The 25,124-nt window shown below is 35.8% G+C and overlaps 1 long non-coding RNA gene across 8 annotated transcripts in view; it reads right to left on the bottom strand.

Moving 5' to 3' along the window:
- Window positions 1-18,771: 18,771 nt before the first annotated feature.
- The window catches only part of LOC115853879 (uncharacterized), a 135,396-nt gene continuing 129,043 nt past the window's right edge, over window positions 18,772-25,124 (bottom strand). For 2 of the 8 annotated variants that reach the window (XR_011377720.1, XR_011377721.1), the window contains exon 6: window positions 18,776-22,278. This is a non-coding gene — a long non-coding RNA (uncharacterized lncRNA). The other 6 variants (XR_011377717.1, XR_004039770.2, XR_011377719.1 and 3 more) reach the window with 5 other exon arrangements.

Raw genomic sequence — 25,124 nt, 5'->3', positions numbered from 1 at the left:
CCAAACTGAAGATTTATATTGGATTTAAGCACAATACTAAATGCACCTTTATGTATATCTTCATGTGACCATAACTTTAGAACCAAACAGCAATATCTGTGTTCTTACAAATATAAAGATGATTTTTGGATAAGTAAAAACATATTTAATATAAGGATTATTTTTGAAAAGCCAGAAGACAATGGATTTGAATATTAGATTGGATGCAAATTAGGTCCCAGGGTCCAATCTGGGTAATATTTAGTTTCCAAATGTAGAAATTCAAACTCAGTTCCAAAATGATCTTTCATTACATCATTATATCAGTTAGACTCAAAGTGAATTAGCAGACATTTAAAAACCTTATTATAAGAGTAGCTTTTTAACTTTGCTATAGACTTTTAATGAATCAACTTATTTTTTTACATCTTGATTTATAACTAGAATCTTTAGAAATACAATATTCTAAGAAATGATTGAGTACCCATTACCACCCATGGCCTAGCAGTTTAGGATGATCATCATTAGATAAATTAGGTTCCCAATTGCCATAAACTAGAGATAAATTGGAACTCAGAAACCATTTTACTTTTAACGTAATTTGATCTCAAATGGGTAATCTTAATGAGAGTATCAAAAGGATTCTTAAGAAGATTCCAATTAATTTACCATGTGAGCTGAAGGGGAATGAACTGCACTAACATGAAGCAAAAAAAAAAAAAAAAGAATTAATATAGCAAAAATTGTCATACTGCAAGCAATTACACTTATATTTTCAACAGAAAAATATTAGAAAACCTCAAGTGACTTGTTAGGGGGCATGACTATGGAACACATTTTTAATAATCAGAAATATAAGCCAAATTGCTTTTTTAAATTATTTATTTGAAATAAATGTGTTGTCAGATAAAACTGGTTAAAAAAAAAAACTATCCCTGAAATGATTAGTTTTTAGAAATTATTCCTTGACACTTTAAGACCTGTCCTACACCTCAGAAACAAACACATTTAAAATTTAGCTATTTTATTTGGTAATTATCTCCATAGGTCAAAAGAATATCAATGTAGTGTTATATCTTGCTTAATCAATTTAATCTTACCTGACAACTTCTATTGTAAGATTTAATCATTTTGACTCAATTTTACCCTCTATTTTCCTCTCAATATAATTATGCCTCAATTTTTGCTTAAAAACATTGTGTTTCCATGATGACTTTTTAAATATTGTTCACTGCTGAGCCAAGAAAATGCATCTGATTACATTTACTTCCTCTACTTCGTTTTTTTTTTTTTTTTTTTTTTTTTTACTGGAGTTAAAAATTGCCCCCTTTTGACTTGGTTTACTTTCAGCCTATGACTGTCACCCCAGAAAAGCTCTGTGAAATGCCTCATTTTTTCATATGATCATAGCCTTTATCTCATTTCCAAGCATATTTTATTTTTCTGAATACCTGCCTAGCGGAGACATTTGACCTCCTGCTAAAATATGTACTCTAGGCCTGCTATACAGCTCTCATATGGATACTTCCTTTTTGCCATGATCCTGGGATTTTTTTCACCTTTCTGCTGTGTTAGATCTCCTGTTGCCTGGATCACAGTTCTCTTCTCTCTTGGTTTATTTCCTTGTTTTGACAGAAATCATCCTTAGATAGCTTCCTGAAAAGGGTACAGGAGAGTCAAATTTTCTATACTTTGAAAGTCTAAAAGTACTTTTATTCTTCTCTGATATTTATTAGGTAATCTGAAGGGATGGAGCGTTTGAAGTTGTAAATAGATTTTTCCTCAGAATTTTGAAAACATTATTCAAAATTCTTCTTGTTTCTACTGCTGCATTTGAGAATCTGTCATTCTGATTCACCATCCTTTGTACTGGACCTGCCTATTCTTTCAAGTATTTTAGTGTTTGTCTCCTATTCACCCCATTAATGAGGGAGGGTCTCACACTCTATGGCTACAGGGATGTCTGAACATATGACCCTGACACTGAGCAGAGGATATTAACAGGGTTTTATTAGTCACTTACTGTCCAGGGGAGGAGGATACTTCAGGGAGGTGCACTTGGGTAAAGGGCAGGGGGCCAGGGGAGGCAGGCTTTGTAATACCAAGGGGTTGGGCTGCACTTCACACCTGTGGGAGGATGTGATTGGCTTGTCTAAATCCCCTGGGCTGACAGGGAACTGATCCCCAGGGATAGGTAGGAACTCTGCCCGATCTCTTTGATAAGGAGCGTTGTTTGGCTAGGGAACCTTCTCTGCAGGAGCAGAGTGGGGTGGGGAGCAGGCCATTGACACAGTCCAGATTTTACCGAATATTAAGGCAGTGAATAACATTAAATTGGGGACTTACACCCCATTTAGGAATTTCCTCTTACTTTCTATGTTCTAAAATTTCATGGTAGAATGTTTTAATAAGAGAGTCATTTTCATTCCCTGTACCAAGCATTTTTTGGACCCTATCTCTCTGAAAAACCATGTACCTATTTCTGAGATTTTTATTTTAATGATTGGTTTCAGAAGTTCGTTTCCTTTAGTTTCACTTTTCTCCTTTTGTTGAAGTTCTCATAGCCAGATTTTTGATTACTTCAATTTCTCTACTAATTTTCTAATCTGTTTCCTCCTATTGAACATCATCTTGTCTTCTTTTTATTTTCCTGAGAGATAAGACTTGACTTTTCTTCCAAATATTTTTCTATTTTTATAGCTATTATATTTACATTTCCAAGACCCCTTTCTTTTTCTCTAAATGATATTTTAGTATTGTTTAATACTTCTCCAGTATCTCTGAAGGCATTATTAATATATATTTTTTCTTTCATCATTGTCACCATTTCCTTTTTTCCATTTGCTTGCTTTGTCTAAATCATTCATCCTTAAATGTTGGCAGCTCATTTATATTTACAAATGAGGTACTAAAAATTTATTGGAAGCTCTGTGTGCATTGAATTTACTGTAAAGCAGTCAGCTGTCCTGCCTGGGTGCAATAAATCTGGCTGCAGTTTTTCTGGATCTACTTAGGCAAAAGGTCAGGTAGTCCAAGATGAACTTAATGCACAAAATACATTCCACACTGTGCACCTACATTGGGTATAAATCCTGGAGAAAAGTATAGACTTTCCCCACCCCTACTTTTAGTCAACTTCCCACCAGGCTCTCAGTTTTTGCACCTGTACCCACACTCAAGCAGTATCGAGTATGTCAGATCCTGAAGCTTTCCAAAGGTTATGCTGGCTTTTCCATTAGCCTTCCCATTCCTTCACTCCCACTCCAACTTGAAGGCAGTTACGTATGACTTCTTCCTCTCTGCTCAGTTTTTCATCATTTATTCTTCTGCCTCATATATGCAAATACTGTGGGACAGGTTTGCAGATTTATCCTACTCCCATTGAAAATGGATTCTGGGGTGTATAGTCTTGAATTTTTCTCCTTTTTTGATTTTCTTATTATTAAGGGAAATATTCTTAAGGTTAAGATCAAGGGTACTAAAGCTCAAAGATACCTTTTTTGAGACATTCACAGAAAGATAGACAAAATGAAAAGGCAGAAGGCTATGTACCAGATGAAGGAACAAGATAAAATCCCAGAAAAACAACTAAATGAAGTGGAGATAGGCAACCTTCCAGAAAAATAATTCAGAATAATGATAGTGAAGATGATCCAGGACCTCAGAAAAAGAATGGAGGCAAAGATCAAGAAGATGCAAGAAATGTTTAACAAAGACCTAGAAGAATTAAAGAACAAACACCTGGAAAAATTAAAGAACAAAGAAACAGAGATGAACAATACAATAACTGAAGTGAAAACTACACTAGAAGGAATCAATAGCAGAATAACTGAGGCAGAAGAACTGATAAGTGACCCGGAAAACAGAAAGGTGGAATTCACTGCTTCGGAACAGACTAAAGAAAGAATGAAAAGAAGTGAGGACAATCTCAAGAGACCTCAGGGACAACATTAAACGCAACAACATTCGCATTATAGGGGTCCCAGAAGGAGGAGAGAGAGAGAAAGGACCCGAGAAAATATTTGAAGAGATTATAGTCGAAAACTTTCCTAACAGGGGAAAGGAAATAGCCACCCAAGTCCAGGAAGCCCAGAGAGTTCCAGGCAGGATAAACCCAAGGAGAAACACACCGAGACACATAGTAATCAAACTGACAAAAATTAAAGACAAAGAAAAATTATTGAAGGCAACAAGGGAAAAATGACAAAAAACATACACGGGAACTCCCATAAGGTTAACAGCTGATTTCTCAGCAGAAACTCTACAAGCCAGAAGGGAGTGGCATGATATATTTAAAGTGATGAAAGGGAAGAACCTACAACCTAGATTACTCTACCCAGCAAGGATCTCATTCAGATTCGATGCTTTACAGACAAGCAAAAGCTAAGAGAATTCAGCATAACCAAACCAGCTCTACAACAAATGCTAAAAGAACATCTCTAAGTGGGAAACACAAGAGAAGAAAAGGACCTACAAAAATAAACCCATAATTATGAAGAAAATGGTAATAGGAACATACATATCGATAACTACCTTAAACTTGAATGGATTAAATGCTCCAACCAAAAGACACAGGCTCGCTCAATGGATACAAATACAATACCCATATATATGCTGTCTACAAGAGACCCACTTCAGACCCAGGGACACATACAGGCTTAAAGTGAGGGGATGGAAAAAGATATTTCTTGCAAATGGAAATCAAAAGAAAGCTGGAGTAGCCATACTCATATCAGATAAAGTAGACTTTAAAATAAAGAACATTACAAGAAACAAGGAAGGACACTACATAATGATCAAGCAATCAATCCAACAAGATATAACGATTATAAGTATATATGTACCCAACATAGGAGCACCTCAATACATAAGGCAACTGCTAACAGCTATAAAAGAGGAAATTGACAGTAACACAATAATAGTGGGGGACTTTAACACCTCACACCAATGGACAGATCCTCCAGACAGAAAATTAACAAGGAAACACAAGCTTTAAATGACATCATAGACAAAGTATATTTAATTGATACTTATAGGACATTCCATCTAAAAACAGCAGATTACACTTTTTCTCAAGTGTGCATGGAACATTCTCCAGGATAGATCACATTTTGGGTCACAAATCAAGCCACAGTAAAGTTAAGAACACTGAAATCATATCAAGCATCTTTTCTGACCACAATTCTATGAGATTAGAAATCAATTACAGAGGAAAAAAATGTAAAAAACACAAACACATGGAGTCTAAACAATACATTACTAAATAACCAAGAGATCACTGAAGAAATTAAAGGGGAAATCAAAAAATACTTAGAGACAAATTACAATGAAAACGTGATGATCGAAAACCTATGGGATGCAGCAAAAGCAGTTCTAAGAGGGAAGTTTATAGCAATACCAGCCTACCTCAAGAAACAAGAAAAATCTCAAACAATCTAACCTTACACCTAAAGAAACTAGAGAAAGAAGAACAAACAAAACCCAAAGTTACTAGAAGGAAAGAAATCATAAAGATCAGAGCAGAAATAAAAGAAATAGAAACAAAGAAAACAATACAAAGATCAATAAAACTAAAGCTGGTTCTTTGAGAAGATAAACAAAATTGATAAACCTTTAGCCAGACTCATCAAGAAAAGGAGGGAGAGGACTCAAATCAATAAAATTAGAAATGAAAAAGAAGTTACAACAGACACTGTAGAAATACAAAGCATCCTAAGAGACTACTACAAGCAACTCTATGCCAATAAAATGGACAACTTGAAAGAAACGGACAAATTCTTAGAAAGGTATAACCTTCCAAGACTGAACCAGGAAGAAATAGAAAACATAGATGAATCACAAGTAATGAAATTTAAACTATAATTAAAAACCTTCCAACACACAAAAGTCCAGGACCAGATAGCTTCACAGGTGAATTCTATCAAACATTTAGAGAAGAGCCAACACCCGTCCTTCTCAAACTCTTCCAAAAAAATGAAGAGGAACACTCCCAAACTCATTCTATGAGGCCACTATCACCCTGATACCAAAACCAGACAAAGATACTACAAAAAAAGGAAAATTACGGACCAATATCAGTGATGACTCTAGATGCAAAAGTCCTCAACAAAATACTAGCAAACAGAATCCAACAAAACATTAAAAGGATCATACACCATAATCAAGTGGGATTCATCTCAGGGATGTAAGGATTCTTCAATATATACAAATCAATCAATGTGATACACCATATTAACAAATTGAAGAATAAAAACCATATGACCTTCTCAATAGGTGCAGAAAAAACTTTTGACAAAATTCAACACCCGTTTATGATAAAAACTCTCCAGAAAGTGGGCATAGAGGGAACCTAACTCAACATAATAAAGGCCATATACGACAAACCCACAGCCAACATCATTCTCAATGGTGAAAAACTGAAAGCATTTCCTCTAAGATCAGGAACAAGAGAAGGTTGTCCACTCTCACCAGTATTATTCAACATAGTTTTGCAAGTCCTAGCCACGACAATCACAGAAGACAAAGAAATGAAAGGAATACAAATTGGAACAGAAGAGGTAAAACTCATTGTTTGCAGATGACATGATACTATACATAGAGAATCCTAAAGATGCCATCAGAAAACTACTAGAGCTAATCAATGAATTTGGTAAAGTTGCAGGATACAAAGTTAATGCACAGAAATCTCTTGCATTCCTGTACACTAACAATGAAAGATCAAAAAGAGAAATTAAGGAAACAATCCCATTCACCATTGCAACATAAAGAATAAAATACCTAGGGAGGTTAAAAGACCTGTACTCAGAAAACTATAAGACACTGATGAAAGAAATCAAAGATGATACCAACAGATGGAGTGATATACCATGTTCTTGGATTGGAAGAATCAATATTGTGAAAATGACTATACTACCCAAAGCAATCTACAGATTCAATGCAATCCCTATCAAATTACCATTGGCATTTTTTACAGAACTAGAATAAAAAATCTTAAAATCTGTATAGACACAAAAGACCCCGAATAGCCAAAGAAGTCTTGAGGGAAAAAAGTGGAGCTGGAGGAATCAGACTTCCTGACTTCAGACTATACTACAAAGCTACAGTAATCAGACAATATGGTACTGGCACAAAAAAAGAAATATAGATAAATGGAACAGTATAGAAAGCCCAGAGACAAACCCACACACCTGTGGTCAACTAATCTATGACAAAGCAGGCAAGGATATACAATAGAGAAAAGACAGTCTCTTCAATAAGTGGTGCTGGGAAAACTGGACAGCTACATGTAAAAGAATGAAATGAAAGAATGAAATTACTAACACCATACACAAAAATAAACTCAGAATGGATTAGAGACTTAAATGTAAGACCAGACACTATAAAACTCTTAGAGGAAAACATAGGCAGAACACTCTTTGTCATAAATCACAGCAAGATCTTTTTTGATCCACCTCCTAGAGTAATGGAAATAAAAACAAACAAATGGGACCTAATGAAACTTAAAAGCTTTTGCAAAGCAAAGGAAACTACAAACAAGATGAAAAGACAACCCTCAGAATGGGAGAAAATATATGCAAACAAATCAACAGATAAAGGATTAATCTCCAAAATATATAAACAGCTCATGCAGCTCAATATTAAAAAAACAACCCAAGCCAAAAATGGACAGAAGACCTAAATAGGCGTTTCTCCAAAGAAGGCATACAGATGGCCAAGAAGCACTTTAAAAGCTGATCAACATCACTAATTATTAGAGAAATGAAAATCAAAACTACAATGAGGTATCACTTCACACCAGTTAGAGTGGGCATCATCAGAAAATCTACAAACAACAAATGCTGGAGAGGGTGTGGAGAAAAGGGAACCCTCTTGCACTGTTGGTGGGAATGTAAATTGATACAGCCACCATGGATAACAGTATGGAGGTTCCTTAAAAAACTAAAAATAGAACTACCGTATGACCCAGCAATCCCACTAATGGGCATATACCCAGAGAAAACCATAATTCAAAAAGACACATGCACCCCAATGTTTATTGAAGCATTATTTACAATAGCCAGATCATGGAAGCAACCTAAATGCCCATCAACAGACGAATGAATAAAGAAGAAGAAGTGGTACGTGTATACAATGGAATATTACTCAGCCATAAAAAAGGAATGAAATTGGGTCATTTGTAGAGATGTGGATGGATCTAGAGACTGTCATACACAGTGAAGTAAGTCAGAAAAAGAAAAACAAATATCATATACTAACGCGTGTATGTGGAACCTAGAAAAATGGTAGAGATGAACAAGTTTACAGGGCAGAAATGGAGACGCAAATGTAGAGAACAGAAGTATGGACACCAAGGGGGGGAAAGTGGTGGGGAGGGCGTGGTGGTGGTGGTATGAATTGCAAGATTGGGATTTCCATATATACACTAATAGGCATACAATAGATAACTAATAAGGACCTGCTGTATAAGAAAAATAAAATTCAAAACAAAATCTTTTTTGAATCCTGATGTCATCCCTTCCTCTAAACTTTCTGGGCAACACTCTCCCTATATTTAAACAAAAAAAAAGGAAAAATTATAATATAGACATCATACACGTGTTCTGGGGATTAAATCTGAAAACCATTAAAAATAACTGGCAGAGTGGTTAGCATATAGTAGAAGCTAAATGTCATATTATTGTTTCCATTTTCAGCAGCAGCAACATCGTCTGAATCTTTTTCATATCAGTCCAAATAACTTTCTGCAGTCTCACTTCTCTATTTACCTTGCTTACCATTTTTCATTTAAATGTAGGCTTTCTAAATGTGAACATCTTTGAATTTCTCTTTATAGTTTCTAAACTTTGATACTTCCATTGTTTTAATCATCTCTATATTGTTGAGTATTGACAGAACCTCACCTCTAGATATTACCTGTTTCTAGAAATCCTGTCCTATGATTATGACTTTATTCTACCTAACTTCACCTCAGTCTTCCATTTGCTGTTGAAATTTAACATGTCCCCAAACACCAATGCCCCCACTATTTTTAAACTCTTTGCCTTTAACACTTGTAGGTTGATGACTTGTTCTCCATTCTTTAAAGTTCTCACGATTAAAACCTTAGAATCAACTTCGATTTTCTTAAAACTCATTGTTTTCATTACCAGTGCCCTGTCCTATTTCATGCCTTAATTTCTACTTGATTAGAAAATTAGTCTTCACACTAGTTTAGTCATCTCTATACATACAATTCTTTCAGTCATTCAGAAAGCATTTTTTGCTGTGTCCAACAGTATACCAGCCTCTGTAAATGAGTGCATTGGTGGTGCCGTGTGAGGTGTATGGATAAAGTGATAAACTCAATTTTAGGAGTCAGTATTCTGTAATCTACATAAAAGCCTTTGAAAAATAGAGTTGGAAAAGTGTCATTTTTCCTGTGTGCTCAGCTCTTAACAGTGCAATATTAGAAACCCACAGTCTGCCAGAGCAACCTCCACTTGCCCTAGCCACGGGACAGGCCACACAGTATCTAGGACTGATGGCTCAATCAGGAATTGGATGCTGTGCTTTTGCCACGGTGGGAGACTACCTACATTAGCTATGCATTTATGGAGCTCACACTTATACTGTGGCATATAGTCAACATGGAAGTAGACCAGTTCTGCTGATTTGAAATTTAGATTTTTTCAGTTTTGTACTGGGGACAGGTTTTTGTTGCTTTACATTGCTTCCTTGTTTACAGTATGATGCAAATGATTTTCTAACTTAGTGTTAGGAGAAATTATTTTCCATCTTTAACCTCTTAGCTGTCTAAGAGTTAAATATTACTGAATTTCAGACGTTCAGATTGATCGTCACAAATCCCTTAAAACAATTTCCTAAATGAAACAAAAAATCCTGCCTTCTTTGTTGTGGGGAGAGAGGAGGGAAGGAAACGGAACAAGTTGTATTTGTGTTAGCATATGGGTGATGTAAACTTCAAATTGGGAGGTGTTCTGACCCCCGCTCCCGTGTAAGCAATTCAATCAGTGTAACTTACAAAATGCATAAACATCTGACAGTTTGAATTTATAGTGTTGATGGAAGAAATCATTTTTAATGTGTACTGTAAAACTTGAAATACTCAGGAACTGAGTGAATCTGTTTGTTGCTACTTACAATCCCGACCTGTAAATCCCAGTAGTTTTGTTTTAACATGGTCTTTTTCAACTTTGTTTCCTGTTTAACTACAGATGACTTCTGTTGTAGACTCACAAGTTTAATTGTTATACTATAGCAGTATTACATGTCAACAGTGTGGTCATGACCTTTATTTATATAAAAACCAAATATTTAGTCAGTTTACTGTGTCTTAATTTAATCTTTGTACACCTTCCATTTTTAAGTGCTTAAATGAGTACTATTTGCAATAAAAATGTAGTGATATAATTAACCAACCATTAAAAATTTACTTCCACAGATAAATAAACAAATGAGTTGGAAAAGTGTCAAGTCATTCTGTAGACAATTACTAAATTAAACTTTCTTATTCATACACATACTTATTCAAAAAGTTTCAGTTTCTTCATTTCCTATCAAGTAAAATCTAGCATATTCAGCTTGATATTCAGCCTGTTGACAATATGAGCCAATCATACTTTCAGCCTTCATATCCCAGTACCTATTTAGGTGCTTAAACTATTTTCTAATGTATCTGGATTGCTCATAGTTTCTTCAAACACTAGCCCCCCCCTCTTTTTTTGGTTATAGTCTCTTTTTTATTTCCTCATTTCGAGTATCTACCCTCAGTTTTTTCCTCTGACATTTCTGCTTGTGAAGCCCTATTTATATCCTCATTGAAGCATTTTCTGATATTTTTCCCGTATTATCCTTTTTTCCACAAACTTCCCTCATTGCATAATTTAATGTCTTTTGTAGTATTTATGATATTCAGCTTTTTATTATGTCTGTACTGGATTATAAACTACTTGAGGATTCCCTTTTGCTTATTAATGTGTCTTTCATAACAAACTGTGCTGTATTTAATAGGTGTTCAAATATTTGTTGACTTACATTTGATTTTTAATGCCAAGTTGATAATATAATCTTTTTCCCCCAAAACAAAAACTTTTCTGAAAGTTTTATTTTTCATAAATATTGTGTCTTCAGCAATTATGCTGAGTTTAACATCTAATTTTTTCCAAAGTAAGAGTGTTTTAAAATAACAATCAAGCCTCCAGTGCAAGTATCATTACTGAGTTTCTTCAGAGGTAGGAATTATGATAAGATGTTTGCTGTATAAATTTCAACTTAAGCTGAACTGCCAGGAAGCAGAAATTGTCTTCAAAGCTAAGAAGAGCCTCACCTTTTTTTTTTTTTTTTTTTTTTTTTGCAGTACGCAGGCCTCTCACTGCTGTGGCCTCTCCCATTGCGGAGTACAGGCTCCAGACGCGTGGGCTCAGCGGCCATGGCTCACAGGCCCAGGCGCTCCGCGGCACGTGGGATCTTCCCGGACTGGGGCATGAACCCGTGTCCCCTGCATCAGCAGGCGGACTCTCAACCACTGCACCACCAGGGAAGCCCAGAAGGTATGTTTAAAAATATCATAATCTATTAAACTTGAAGCTATTCACAGAATATTCCCATTTATGTATAATTCTTCTCAAGTTCCTATACTGCATTAATTTAACAAGATGCAAAATGTAATTCTTAATTGACCTTCTTAATAGTTATATTTATTATTTCTATATTTTATTACTTACTAAATGTGTTATTTGCTTTTGATGTATGCCTTTGCCTATTTCTAACAGATGTTGTATTGTAAGTCGTGAGTACACATATGTCACTTAGAGGGTTTCTTGTGGAAAAAATATCTGAGTACATATAGGATGGCTTTAGTGAGAACTCAAGATCCTACAGAAGAAAGGAATGGATCCGTAATATTTTCTTCCAGTCAGCACCTCTCCTGAGATTAGATTTTTGCCATTCCATTTCCAACTTAATAGCTATTTTAGTCATAAGAATGGACGAATATTGTGTCTTTTTCAGTCTCCATTACAATTTTTGTGATGAGACTATGGTATGGAAACGTTAATGTTTTATATATTTCTGACAGTAGTAATGTACAATTCTATTTTGACCTTTCCAGTATGATACAGATCGATTAGCTGGGCACTTTATTTCTTCCTTCGTCTACTGCTGTAATAGTCTATTAAGAAAAAGGGCAAAATGATCGATCAATCAAACTTTCTAATGTATTAGATAATAGTCCTCAACTTTGCCTAGTTAAGATAGACGTATGTTCATTGTTTAAATATACCCATAAATATATTCATGTCAGCATAGTGTTCTATTATTTTGAATATAGATTATAAATTTTTCCTTCTGAATTTTAGTTTTATTTAATATCTAACCTCATGCTCTCGACTGCCGGTTATGGATATTGGGGGAAAAAAAAGGAAGTAGGTTTTAGCTTCTAGTTTCTAGAAACTTGGGGTGCCTTTTTGGACAAAATGATTGTTCTAGGTATGTTGGACAAAGCAGTGGGGTCCCTAGGTATTATTTCAAAATAATAAAAGATCCTGAGGTTTCTGCACATATTGCAATACAAGCACCATGACTGAACTGAATATTTGAATACATAGTTTCAAATTATTTACCTATGATAATGCAGACAGAGGAAAGAACAATTCAAGTCTCTCCCTTTCAAAGGATCAATGTATTACTATATAGCTTAAACTGACTGGTTCTTATTTGTTCCATACAAAGGTACCTCTGTTCTGAAAACCAAACATTTCACTCCGAAAACTCTGCATGCAGTATTAAAAGCACTGCATTACAAGTGGGAGAGAGGTCTAATAAGTAGTGTCCTGCTGGCTCTGGCTCATTCTTAAGGAAATCAATTAATAGCAATACAGTGATTAACAGCACTGTAGGCTGAGTTCCCAGAGTCAATAATTTCCATTTTCACCACTGCAGGGATATCATAAAAGAAATACAATCTGTTATCCTGAAGTTAAAAGTAGTGTTTTTGCCACCTATTTGGCAGCCTTCAAAGCATTGCAAATTATTGAGGGTCACTGCTTATATAGTCCAGGTGACTATTAAACAATATTGACTCCCAGTTCGAGAATATTATTTGAATATTTGCAATAAAAAGTGTAGTGTGCATCTCTTTCCAAAGTGAAATAAAAATGTAATACAGTTTCACTATTTGGGGAGGACACAGCATGGTTTGAGATGCTGTAAACAAAAAGAACTGGAATTGCTTATCTTGTCCCCTGGTAACCTTTGACATCCACTCAATTTTTCCAACGCATTTTTCCAGTGTAAAATACAAGGTAGATTACACCGTTTCATTAAAGAAAGGAGAAGGAGAAAGAAGAAAAGGAGTTACAAGCTGACACTTATTTGTATTCATGTGGAAATAAATGGTACAATGAAACACTTAAAACTCATACCTGTAACCCTGGAGTGGTCCCTTCCTGAGGTTGATAACTGTCTCCTACACCATCTATATCCAATGGCTAGTCAAGGCTATGCTTCCCCTCCTTACTGTCTCTACTACCACTGTCTCCTTTTACATTCAGCCCATATTTGTCCAGTTCTCAGTTTGTGACAGGCACTCTGTCTTGAATTTTTGCACCTATTTATGTTGCTCATGCCTCTAGGTTAGCCTCATCCATGACCTTCACTACCCTGCTGTTAGATCATTTTAGTGTCTCTAGATACAAGATATAAAGGGATTCACATATCTTTTACAGTTTGGACCCATAAACATTAATATAATCACATATTCCTTAAAGAATTGGCGACTAACCCCCTCTCCAATAGAATCTCCTTTCTCTCACCTGGAAAATATTTAAAATTACCTAACAATACTCAGAAATAATGTTTTAGACTAAACTACATTGTTTGCATAAACTAATCTTTATTCCTGGACTTCTTTAACTTGCAATTGCTTAATTTCATTCTACTCAATCTCTTTAAGCTACCAATCTAGATTATATAGCCCTATTATGTGCCCCCATAACAACTTGTGCTTTTTTTTTATCTTAGCACTTATCACTTTGCATTTCAGTTTTCTCTCAAGTAAACCTTTTAGTTGGAGATCATTGTAGGTTCATAGGCAGCGGTAAGAAATAATACAGAGAGACCTGTGTGCCCTTTATCCAGTTTCCCCCCATGGTAATGTCTTGCAAAGCATAATATTACAACCAGGTTACTAACATTGATGTAATCTACTGATATTACTCAGATCTACTCAGATTTATTGGAGTGTGTGTGTGTGTGTGTGTGTGTGTGTGTATTTGGTCCTATGCAATTTTAGCACAAGTGTAGGTTTGTGTATCACCCCCACAGTCAAAATACAGAACAGTTCCAACACCACAGGGATTCCTCAGGTTTACCTTAATGTGCTTAATTTCCCCTCTGTGTTTTAACCTGTCCTAACTGCAAGATAAACTCCATGAGATTGGGCCTATTGCTGTTTAATAAAATAAATATTGGATATTTTCTGGTTGGATGCTTGTGTGTGTGTGTGAATGGATGGATAGATAAACATACATATACAAACACAAACATACGTATATAGTTCTTTGAATTTTTTTTGTTAAATTGACGTTGATGAAAGTTCTTGTCAGTATCTTTGATTCACACATCCAAATGCTTTATTTCTTTTAATATGATAATTGCTATATAATGCTGTAGCAAAGCACATTGTTGGGAAGAGTGTGTGTGTGTGTGTGTGTGTGTGTGTGTGTGGTGTGACGCTAGAAGTTTGACCCTAAAAAGCTTAGTACAAATTGTGGCACAGAGAATATAGTGTTTTTGGAAGCTTGGATAAATCAGGAAATGTGTGATTTAGCACTTCGCATGATTACCATGATTCACACATATTTGAATTCATGCTGATGCTCTGCACTAAATTCAGTTAGGTGCCAAGATTTGGAATTTGGGTGCATCCACAATATTTTCCCCTTTTCTGTCTATCTGCTTATTGTGATTGGTGATTACCAGCAGCTGCTGTGCACATTTGCTGATAATAAGAAATGTTTAGAGTTCTGTATCCAGTTTCTCTTGCTTCAAACCTTCCGTGATAGTCAGCTTATCTACATTTGGCTTTGACTCGGTAAGATTATCTTTCCCCTGTGAGTTTAGTCCTTCCATCATGGATATAAATCGCTGTGATTGGGCACACAGAGTTGTTGGCTAGAGAACAGGCAAGAATAGGGCTCATTCTGGCTCAGTAATTGGAATCTGCCCTCATTCCTTCTAGAAAAGATCTAGAGTTGGTCATCAAACATGCTTGTCTGCATATCTTCTCATTGTTAACTGGTCCCTGGGGATGGAAGACTGTTTCTTAATAGTGCTTCTGTGAAGAAGACCCAATCAACAGCCAGAACACTGCAAACGGATGCTCAGAGGTTCCTCATAGTTAGATGTTAGTGTGAGTGTGAGGTTATCAAAGGAAGGTTTCAGAGATGGTCAGCAGTCATTCTTCTCTTCCATTTGCATAGTTCAGTCATGATATGTGATCCAGAATGGTATACCTGGAAGTAGAGTCTAAAAACCCATATTCTCTGCTCCAGTTCATGTCCCTGTCAGTATCTTTGTGCCAGAGTAGACAATCCAAGAGAGGCTAAGATAGAGCCACTCTCTTAGCCTCTGAGCCACCAGGGAAGCCCAAGCACCCCTATTAATGGTAAAGTCTAAATATTTACAAAATATTTTTGTTTCAGATTTCCTATTTCTGTGTCCTAACACATCTCAACAAAACTCATGATGGCTTCTCTGTTAGCTTTAAGAGTTAGAGGCATATAATTACATTCACTAAAATGTAGAGAGAACAGTTTGATGACCTTTGACAAATGTATACACCCATGTAAGGAACCCTTCAAGATATGTATTTTCGGGCTTCCCTGGTGGCGCATTGGTTGAGAGTCCGCCTGCCGATGCAGGGGACACGGGTTCATGCCGCGGTCCGGGAGGATCCTACATGCCGCGGAGTGGCTGGGCCCGTGGGCCATGGCCGCTGAGCCTGCTCGTCTGGAGCCTGTGCTCCGCAACGGGAGAGGCCACAACGGTGAGAGGCCCACGTACTGCCTATATATATATATATATATATATATGTATGTATGTATGTATTTTCACTGTTCTTTTTTTTTTTCTTTTTTTTTTCACTGTTCTTATTTCCATCTCCATGCACCATGATTTTTAATGACTGGGTGGTTTTCGTTTGTATGGATGTATGTATGTTTGTCGGTGTCCTATTGATAAACATTTCTGCTGTTTCCATTTCCTCCACTATTAAATTTAAAATCAATATCCATGTGCATATATATCTGTGCACATGTATAAAATGTCTCCAGGGTAGATACCCAGAAGTATAGACAAGGCACATGTATCTGTTTACTTGTAATAATACTTCCAAATTACTTTATATTGTTTTAGATGGCTTGCCAGTTTTCCTTCAGATTGTGGAAATAGGGATCCAGATGGTGACCCCTATAATGACCAAGTTAGGCAGGGCTTTACATTGGACCGTGAACATTGTAGTGTGTTTCAGCAGTGGAGCTGACCTTTCTCCTTCTCACTCATTATTACTCCATATTTATTGTGAGAATGCAGATTTATATTAAGCTTTGCTGCTCTTTCTCTCTCTGGCCCCAATAACCATGGAAGAAGTCCCCACCACTTTGAGTTTAGGAGTTTATCTAGAGGTAAACATAACAGTACAGCTATTTCTATAGCCATGAGTGGTTGATCTGTTTCTCATGCAGTCCTTCCATTAAGTACTTGTACTCAGCTGACTTTTAGTTGTTTCTAAACTTAGAGTTTTTCAGTAGATTCCATGGCAAAGGCTGTTATTACCTATGGAACAGTTCTGTTTTGTGCCTTTTATGGCTTATAGTTGCTTTTTATTTTCCAAATATGATCTCATCTGTTTTTCTTCTAGTTTTTGTTACCTTTACCATTTCTTGTTTTATTGCTATTACATATTTAAAATAAATATCCTTTCTGATAATTCAAAGGAATTGAATTGAACGTAGGTAGAAGGGAGTAGTAAATGCGTGTGTCCCATCTGCCACCTGCGAGTAGAATCCCTCTTTTGCTTCCAGTAATCACAACTCACACAGTTTCCATGACTGTCATCAACCCATAGTATAGAAGTAATATCTCCTCACATTTTTATTCTCTTCCTGAAGCTAATAATCATGATACTGTGTTGTTCACTGTTCTTTATCTTTAACACAAAAAGGAGACAAATATTAAAAGAAAAAAATAACTATTTGATTTAAACTCTTTGCTAGTATTGGTTTATTACTGCTATCTGAGCATTTCTGGTTGTTTGTATATGCATGCATCTGTGGATGGATATGTATTTGCTGGAGTTCAGGGGGTAGTTTCAAACTGAGATAATCCTTGACTCAAGAGTTATTGCTGAAGAATGGATAATGGGTGCTTGATTCCATAAACAGATGAGAACTCACGCTGCCTTCTCTACTTTTCTGTGATTCCTATAACTACCTTTTTCTGAATTAAAAAAATAAAATAGATTCTCAAAATTTGTAGGCACCAAGACACTTCTGGTCCTAATCTCAGTTCAAGATATGAGAAGAAATTGGATGGCATTAAAAAAATTGGCTTAGATGAGTTGTAACAAGTTACACTAAAAGCACAAGAAACCACTGACTTAAGAGAAAAGCAATGGAATTTAGTGTATAAGAAGGCCTAGTTCCAATTTTTAAATTGTATGTGAGTCTAACTAGGGCACAAACTTTTTGCAGGAAAGTGACATTTATAAAGGTCTGCTTTGATAGAAGATCCCTCTAAGTATTTTAGTATTTTGGTCATGGCTAACCAAAAAAGAATTTGGGGGACGTTTTTTGTTTTGTTTTGATTTTTTTATTATCTACACAAAAAGTAAGATAATGAAATGAGAAGAAATTTGCCCTGAACCCCACAGGACTCCTTCATATGCATAGCTTTAGACCAAAGGCTGCCAGGGACCTTGACCTTGAATGTTCCTGGCATAATATATACAGTTTGATAAATCGGAGCTCTTCCAGAACATCTTGGGAAATTTTAGGAACTTTAGAATCATGACCCTTATTAATACTTTTCCAATTAGGTGCAAAGATATTTTAATAATATACAGGACTATGGTTCATTAATAGGTTTTACATTTTTAAAATGTTTAAAATCTTATGTGAAAAACTTTGATAACTGTGCTTCACAAGAATGCCCTAAAGTTTGGCATACTTATATGTGTTGAAATAGAGAAAATTTCAGGTCCAAATTAGGGTTTTATCATTTTGACTCATTATCTTAAGTTAAGGAGAAGTATTATAAGAACTTGATTTTCACATATTTGAACTACATGACTAAGAATGTTAGGGCACTTCAATCAAGACGTGGTACTTTAAAAGAACTCTCCATTAGGGGCTTCCTTGGTGGCGCAGTGGTTGAGAGTCCGCCTGCCGATGCAGGGGACACGGGTTCGTGCCCCGGTTCGGGAAGATCCCATATGCCACGGAGCGGCTGGGCCCGTGAGCCATGGCCACTGAGCCTGTGCGTCCGGAGCCTGTGCTCTGCAACGGGAGAGGCCACAACAGTGAAAGGCCTGCATACTGCAAAAAAAAAAAAAAAGAACTCTCCATTAAAATGAAACATTCTTTGGAGGTTAATAATGGTATTACTAATACTTTTAGGTTTTGCTTGTAATGTGTAAAATGTTATTAGCTATAAAGAAAAAATATACAATGGGTTAATTTTTGATCTTATCAAATGAGTTTATTTGATCAAGAAGTAAGTGAATCATACTAACAGGCTACAAAGTTGTGTTTACCTGTAATATAGTATGTTTCATAAACACAGAATGAGAATTTAGAGATTCTGTGCCAGGTAGGGTAAGGTAAGCTACAGTAACAAATATACACAACATGTTACAGACTTAAGCAAAAGACAGTGTATTTCTCTCTTATCTAATAGTAGAAGACTGATGTTCCAAGTCAGTGAGAAAAGATGTGTATTTGTAGCAGTTGTAGTGTTGGGATGGGGGTTCTTGCATTTTTGCATTCATTTCGAGTCCCAGACTAATAGAAACTCTTCAGTCTTCAACACATGGCCTCTCTATTCTAGGTAACGGCAACAACAACGAAAAAAGAAGGAGGGTTTAGAACATGTAAGAGTGCTCACAGATTTTAAAGGTCTGTTCTAGAGGTAGGCACATACCACTCCCTTCCCATTACTTTGATTGTAACTGAGTTTTGTAGCCACATCTAGCTGCAGTAAAGGTCAGGATGGTAGTGTTTGTAGTGTGCCCAGGCGAAAAATAGGAGAAACACAGAAAAGCAAAAACAAGAAAAAACAATACGCATGACTAATTTCTGGATGCAAGTTTGCTTTCTTTATGTCCATGGATCCTAAATACTTGAAGAGAGGCTATTTAGTTTCCTCATAAACATGATCTGTTCTCCTTCTTTTTAGAATACTATACAACAGGACTTTTAGCTCTTACACGTGTGTGTACGCACACGTAGATTGATTCTGTACTTGGAACAAGCCAAAAGCGGTATTTGAAAGGTAAATTTTCTGACCCTAGGGTACCGGTTTGGTTTCCTCTTGAACAATCAGCTGTGCTACATCATGCCAGGTAAAGACATGAAGACAGGGAAGGTCGCAGGAGTGGGAGAGGCTGCAGGATGCGACAGCGGAAAGGAGTAGCCCATTACTCAATCACTTGTGCTGTAAGTGCAGTCACAGCTCAGACTGGTTTCCCCTCTTGTGAAAAAGGGTGCTGCCAAACAGTAGAAACAAGGGACTTCTGGGCAATTAGGAGCCCAAGACAGAGTAAAAGCAGGCAAGAGGACTTCCATCATCTTACAGCCATGGCTGCCTTCAGGCCTGCTTCTAAACCTTCTCCGTCCTTTGCAGAAGGGTGTACTGTACGAGGCACCAAGGTTTCTGACTGAGCATAGTTAGATTTCAAGCACTTAACCATCTACTCCTGGATTATCTTTCAAGAATCCTCACACTTTTTTTTGTTTACATCTTTATTAGAGTATAATTGCTTTACAATGGTGTGTTAGTTTCTGCTTTATAACAAAGTGAATCAGTTATACATATACATATGTTCCCATATCTCTTCCCTCTTGCATCTCCCTCCCTCCCACTCTCCCTATCCCATCCCTCTAGGTGGTCACAAAGGACCGAGCTGATCTCCCTGTGCTATGCGGCTGCTTCCCACTAGCTATCTACCTTACATGTGGTAGTGTGCACTTTGAAGAATCTTCCTTCCGTATTCTGTTTTGCAGTCCTTGGAAGTATTATACCACATGTTCGGAACACTCTCCTTTTTCTACCTCTACCACACTCACAAATCTATTCAGCTGATAATTGTTTTCTTCAGATCCCAGTGCCCTTGACTCCCAGAACATCCTAGACTGAATTAGCTCTCCCAAGTTGGGGTTACTCCCTTAGCAATCTGTACTTCCCCTTTTAGACAGATGCTGCACGTCTGTTGATCTGTTAAATGCTTGCCTCGCCCTATTAAACTGTAAACTCCCTGTGGACGAGGAGTATCCACGTTACACCACCCAGGGCAGAGCACAGCCCTTGGCATTTGTAGGTGCCAGTAAATAGGGTGAAAAATGTTTTATTATGTATCTTCCAATACGTACCATATATCAGTCAACCCTTATCATAGACCATTCACATAACTGAAGCAATTATTTTAACCTTAGAGTCCCTGTACTAATTCCAGAAAATTGTTAGGGCTCAGAATTGAAGATATCCTACTTCATTCTGAAATCAAGTGTTTCCTGTGTTTATTTCAGTTGACCAAGCACCTGAGTGGTCAAGATTGTAGCACACCGTAGATTATCTCGCTAGTGTATGTTTTCACCATAAAGGATTACAAGCACGTGAATGGACATTGCAGGTCCGTCCCTATAAGCAAAACAAAGTAATTTAAAACAAATATTCCATCTCTGGTTCGGTAGATTCGTGTGTTCAAAAGATTTCACAGAACCATAAAGGTAAGGTGTTAGGATAGTATTTTCCAAAGTTACAGAAGGGTGTGACGTATCATAGTAGTTAAGAACATAGATTCTAGAATCAGATCATGAAGGTTCAGATCTCAGTTCCATTGCCTGTGTGACTTTGGGGGAGTTATGTAGCTTCTCTGTGTACCTAGTTCCTCACTGGTGGTAAAAAGGAATGAAAATAATATCTTTTATATAGATTATATCATACATACTTTGTTCCTTCTCCAACTCCTCCTTTTTCATTTGCTTATTAATTTTCAGAAGAATTGTACAGAAATATTATTTAGTTTGGGAAGCAGCAACAGAACATGATTTCTGAAATTGTGTAGTCAATCGGCCATCGAAATAAGAACTCTACTGACTTATAAATTCAATACTATTTTTGTTAGATTACACTCAAGTAATGGTTGTATATACTGCAAAGCTTAAACCAATACCATGACTATATTATTTTTAAAAGCTACCCTATAGAAACTAAAACTTAAGCCTGAGATATTTCATCAAGACTATGTTCTTATTCTCAAATGGAGTAATGTTGAAAAATACTAATTATATCCAATCATAGCTTTAGTATCTCAAATTAAGAAAATTGTATCACCAAGCAACATTTTGCTTTGTGCAATTTAGGTTTTTCCTGATAAATGCTGATCCATTCTATTTGAATCAAACCTGTAGATACTACTTACAAAATATAATATTATTCAAAGAATCTTTTAAAAATGAAAGGGAAAAAAAATTAGGCAGCATGTAAGAAAAGCCACTCTTAGTACCAACCAGAAAATGTCATGTGTGAGATGATGTGTGTAAGAATTAAAAGACTATGTTGCAGGCAGAATGAGCCAGCTTTGGACACGGGTCACAGCAGAGTGGCTCTGTTCTACTGTGCTGACACATGGGCCGGTGACATAATTTGCCAATTGTCAAAATATTGCCTCTTAGTTTATTTATGATTGTATGTAGCACTATTCTGTGGAAGCATTTAATATTATTTTGAATGCTCTAGAGTTTTCCTGTAGCATTTATATGTATTGCATAGAATTTGGCTATTGTAATTATAACCCTAAAGTCAACTGCAACATTCCTTTAAACTTAGCATCTGTAGCCTGGCTACACTGTGTAGAATATCATTCTGGCTATATTTTTTAGTCTAGATGACCAATTATAATTATTCCACAGCATGCCACCATTGTGATCAATTTATCCAGGTCTGCTTATGAAAGAAATAGCTGATCATGGCGGGGGGGTGGATTTTATACTGTAAATTCGGAAAATGTTTCTTCCTGAGAACCTAGGAACAGAGAGATATTTGGCTTAATTAATAGTGTATAAATAACATTGGAAAATATAATTACTAAGATAAAATATCAATATTATATTCCCCAAATTTATCAGCCATTTTACAGTACAGACACTTATCACCTGTGTCTTACAGTCCAGACCTAAGATTTCTATATCAAATATTGAAAACCAGAGTAATATTTTCAGTTTCAAATCCATTGGCTGCAGGGGAGTGGAACTATCCATGGTCCCTAATCTATTCTTGTGACTGAAATGCCTCATGGACTCCATTTACTTAGTAAGACACAATCCAGTACTGTGCTTACAGCACAAATCTGCCACTTACTTGTTGTAGCTTTGGGTAAATATAATAATATATAAATATAATAAAATATAATGTTAACTGTAGTACAGTGCCTATATCACAGAATTCTGAGGATTAAATAAGCACATACTTAGAAAGCATTTACCACATGCCTAATAAGAGCTTACTGATTAATAAATTTTAAGTATTAATATTTTAAACACAAAAAATATATTAATTCCTCTTTACTAGTATTCTTTCCACAAAACTCATACTCCTGGGTACTAAGTAATAGTCTCTTAAATAATAGATTTATATGTGCAAATGTTTTAGCTAAATTAATGATGAAATAAAAATATAGGCAAAGTAAAATTTCAGGTAAAAAAATTTCAAAAAGAGCAGTTATATGATGTATTTTAAGTAATTTCACTTTTAAGCAAAAATCAATTTACTTTTCTGTTTTTAAGTGTGACACTTAAAACATTAACAGTTCTCTTTTTAAAGGATTAGATTAACTCATAATAAGCATTTAGAATTCCCTGTAAACTAATTACTATTTAATAGAATGATCTTAACTTTATTACATTATAACTAAGCAAAGATGCACATTCCCAAGAACTCTTATATTAACAGAGTGTGCAGCTGTCAAGTATTTCTTGAAACGGCAATCAAAATAACTGAGAAACTAATTTTTATGGATGACATAATCCAAATGCTGAAATGCACTAGGACGTTCTCTGCATATTCTAGAGTTTAATGACCAGTCTCATCTTCATTCACCATTTTTCAACTACTTATGCTTAAAAGGATAGAAGTAGTTCTAAAATCATCTTTCATACAAACACAGCATATACCTCTACAAAGCAGAAGAGCTATAGGAAATGCAAATGTAATACATTTCCTGAGCAAAACATTAGTCCCTTACTTCTGATATTTCTTCACAGCTTTACCTTTGAAAGGTACTGCCAATTGCAAATCAGCAAACTGTGTGAAATCTTTCTCAGTGGAAGTGCACAAAGTTTAACAATTATTAAAGTTAGATAAAATTAAATACAACAAAGCTGTGTGAAAAACAGAATGAGATATCTTTTTTATAAGTACATTTATTGGGTGCAGATAACATATTGAAATTAATTTTTTGGCCCTTTCTGTTTGGAATAAAGAGCATCACTAACTTTGGGATACTGAAGGATCAAATGTTACCATGCCAAATGATCAAAATGATCTCCTTATCCAGCAATTAATAGCCTCATTTAACACAAAAACATTTTACTGGAATGAAAAAAACCTGTTTGATATTTTTCATTTATAGATAACGACATCCTTCGATGGCAATGTTAACTTTGTTCTTTACATTACATTTTAATATATATCATGAGCAAATGTAAGTCATTTCAGAAGACAGTTTTGAGTCATTTTCAGGAGCCATAATGATTTTTTATTAGTTGATTTGTGTATGCAAAACTTCCATCTAGTCACCTCAGTTAGAAACATCTTTCTTTTATGGACTAGGTTTGAGTTAGAGGCTTTTTTGTGATTTTAAATCTAGTGCTTTCAGGTAAAGGAACTTGTCAACCAAACATAAATATTTTTAAATTTATTATCACAGAGCATTCATATATTAAACTAGGTGAAGAGGTGAGATGTTTTACCCCAACCTCAGAATTTGGGGTTTCTTCTGAGCGGTCCCAGCTCATCCCCACCCTCTTCTACTTCGAGTAAGGTAATGAAAGTATTCAAGTTCGCAGCTTACTCCCTTCTGATTAGTTCAAAATGCGTTCCCCATCATTATTTTCCCTGTTCAACAATCTATTCAATTCCAGGATTGTGATAATGGTGTTTTCTCTTACGGAGCCATTGTGCTACTGAATTAATGTTTGTTACATACTTGGAGATCCTTGGATGTTAGATGATATTCTGGTGCCAAGTACATTATTATTTCATTAAAATTAATGCCAGGATGAAACATAATGTGGAAGGTCATGGCCTGGAAATTATTTCGTCTTAGCAAATGCAAAGGATATATTTGTTTGGCAGCTTTCTGAGTACAGTGTAAGCAGGTGGCCACCAGCAAACTGATACATAGAAGAGAAATATTTCACCCAGATAATTTAGATTTTAATTGAATTATTTACAAAGTATACAAAGTCTGGATTTCATTTGCAAAGTGGAGATTTAGATCAATTACTTTGTGAGAGGACAAATAGAAACCTGCAAGGAAAAAAAAAGTTTCAAATTAAATCACCAAAAAACACTTAATGTAGTGAAAGAGTATGGGCCTATGGTCAAGAAGATGGGCTTGAATCCAGGGTCTGTCAACGCTGAAGTTGCTTGACACACAGAATAGATCTGTCTTCTTCACTCCTGCATTCCGGCAGATAAAACTTATTCGGCACTTATCAGGGACTCAAAATCTATTTGTAAATGAATAAATGTGTGCATGACTTTGGGTAAGACGTTATAATGCAAATATTTACTACAAAGCATTATGAAAATTAACTTGGATAATAGATATAAATGCTTTGTAAGTATAATAGGACATAAATATTAAT

Source organism: Globicephala melas, chromosome 9 (assembly GCF_963455315.2).
Source record: "Globicephala melas chromosome 9, mGloMel1.2, whole genome shotgun sequence".
Classification (NCBI taxonomy): domain Eukaryota; kingdom Metazoa; phylum Chordata; class Mammalia; order Artiodactyla; family Delphinidae; genus Globicephala; species Globicephala melas.
This window is presented reverse-complemented; position numbering and strand designations above follow the sequence as displayed.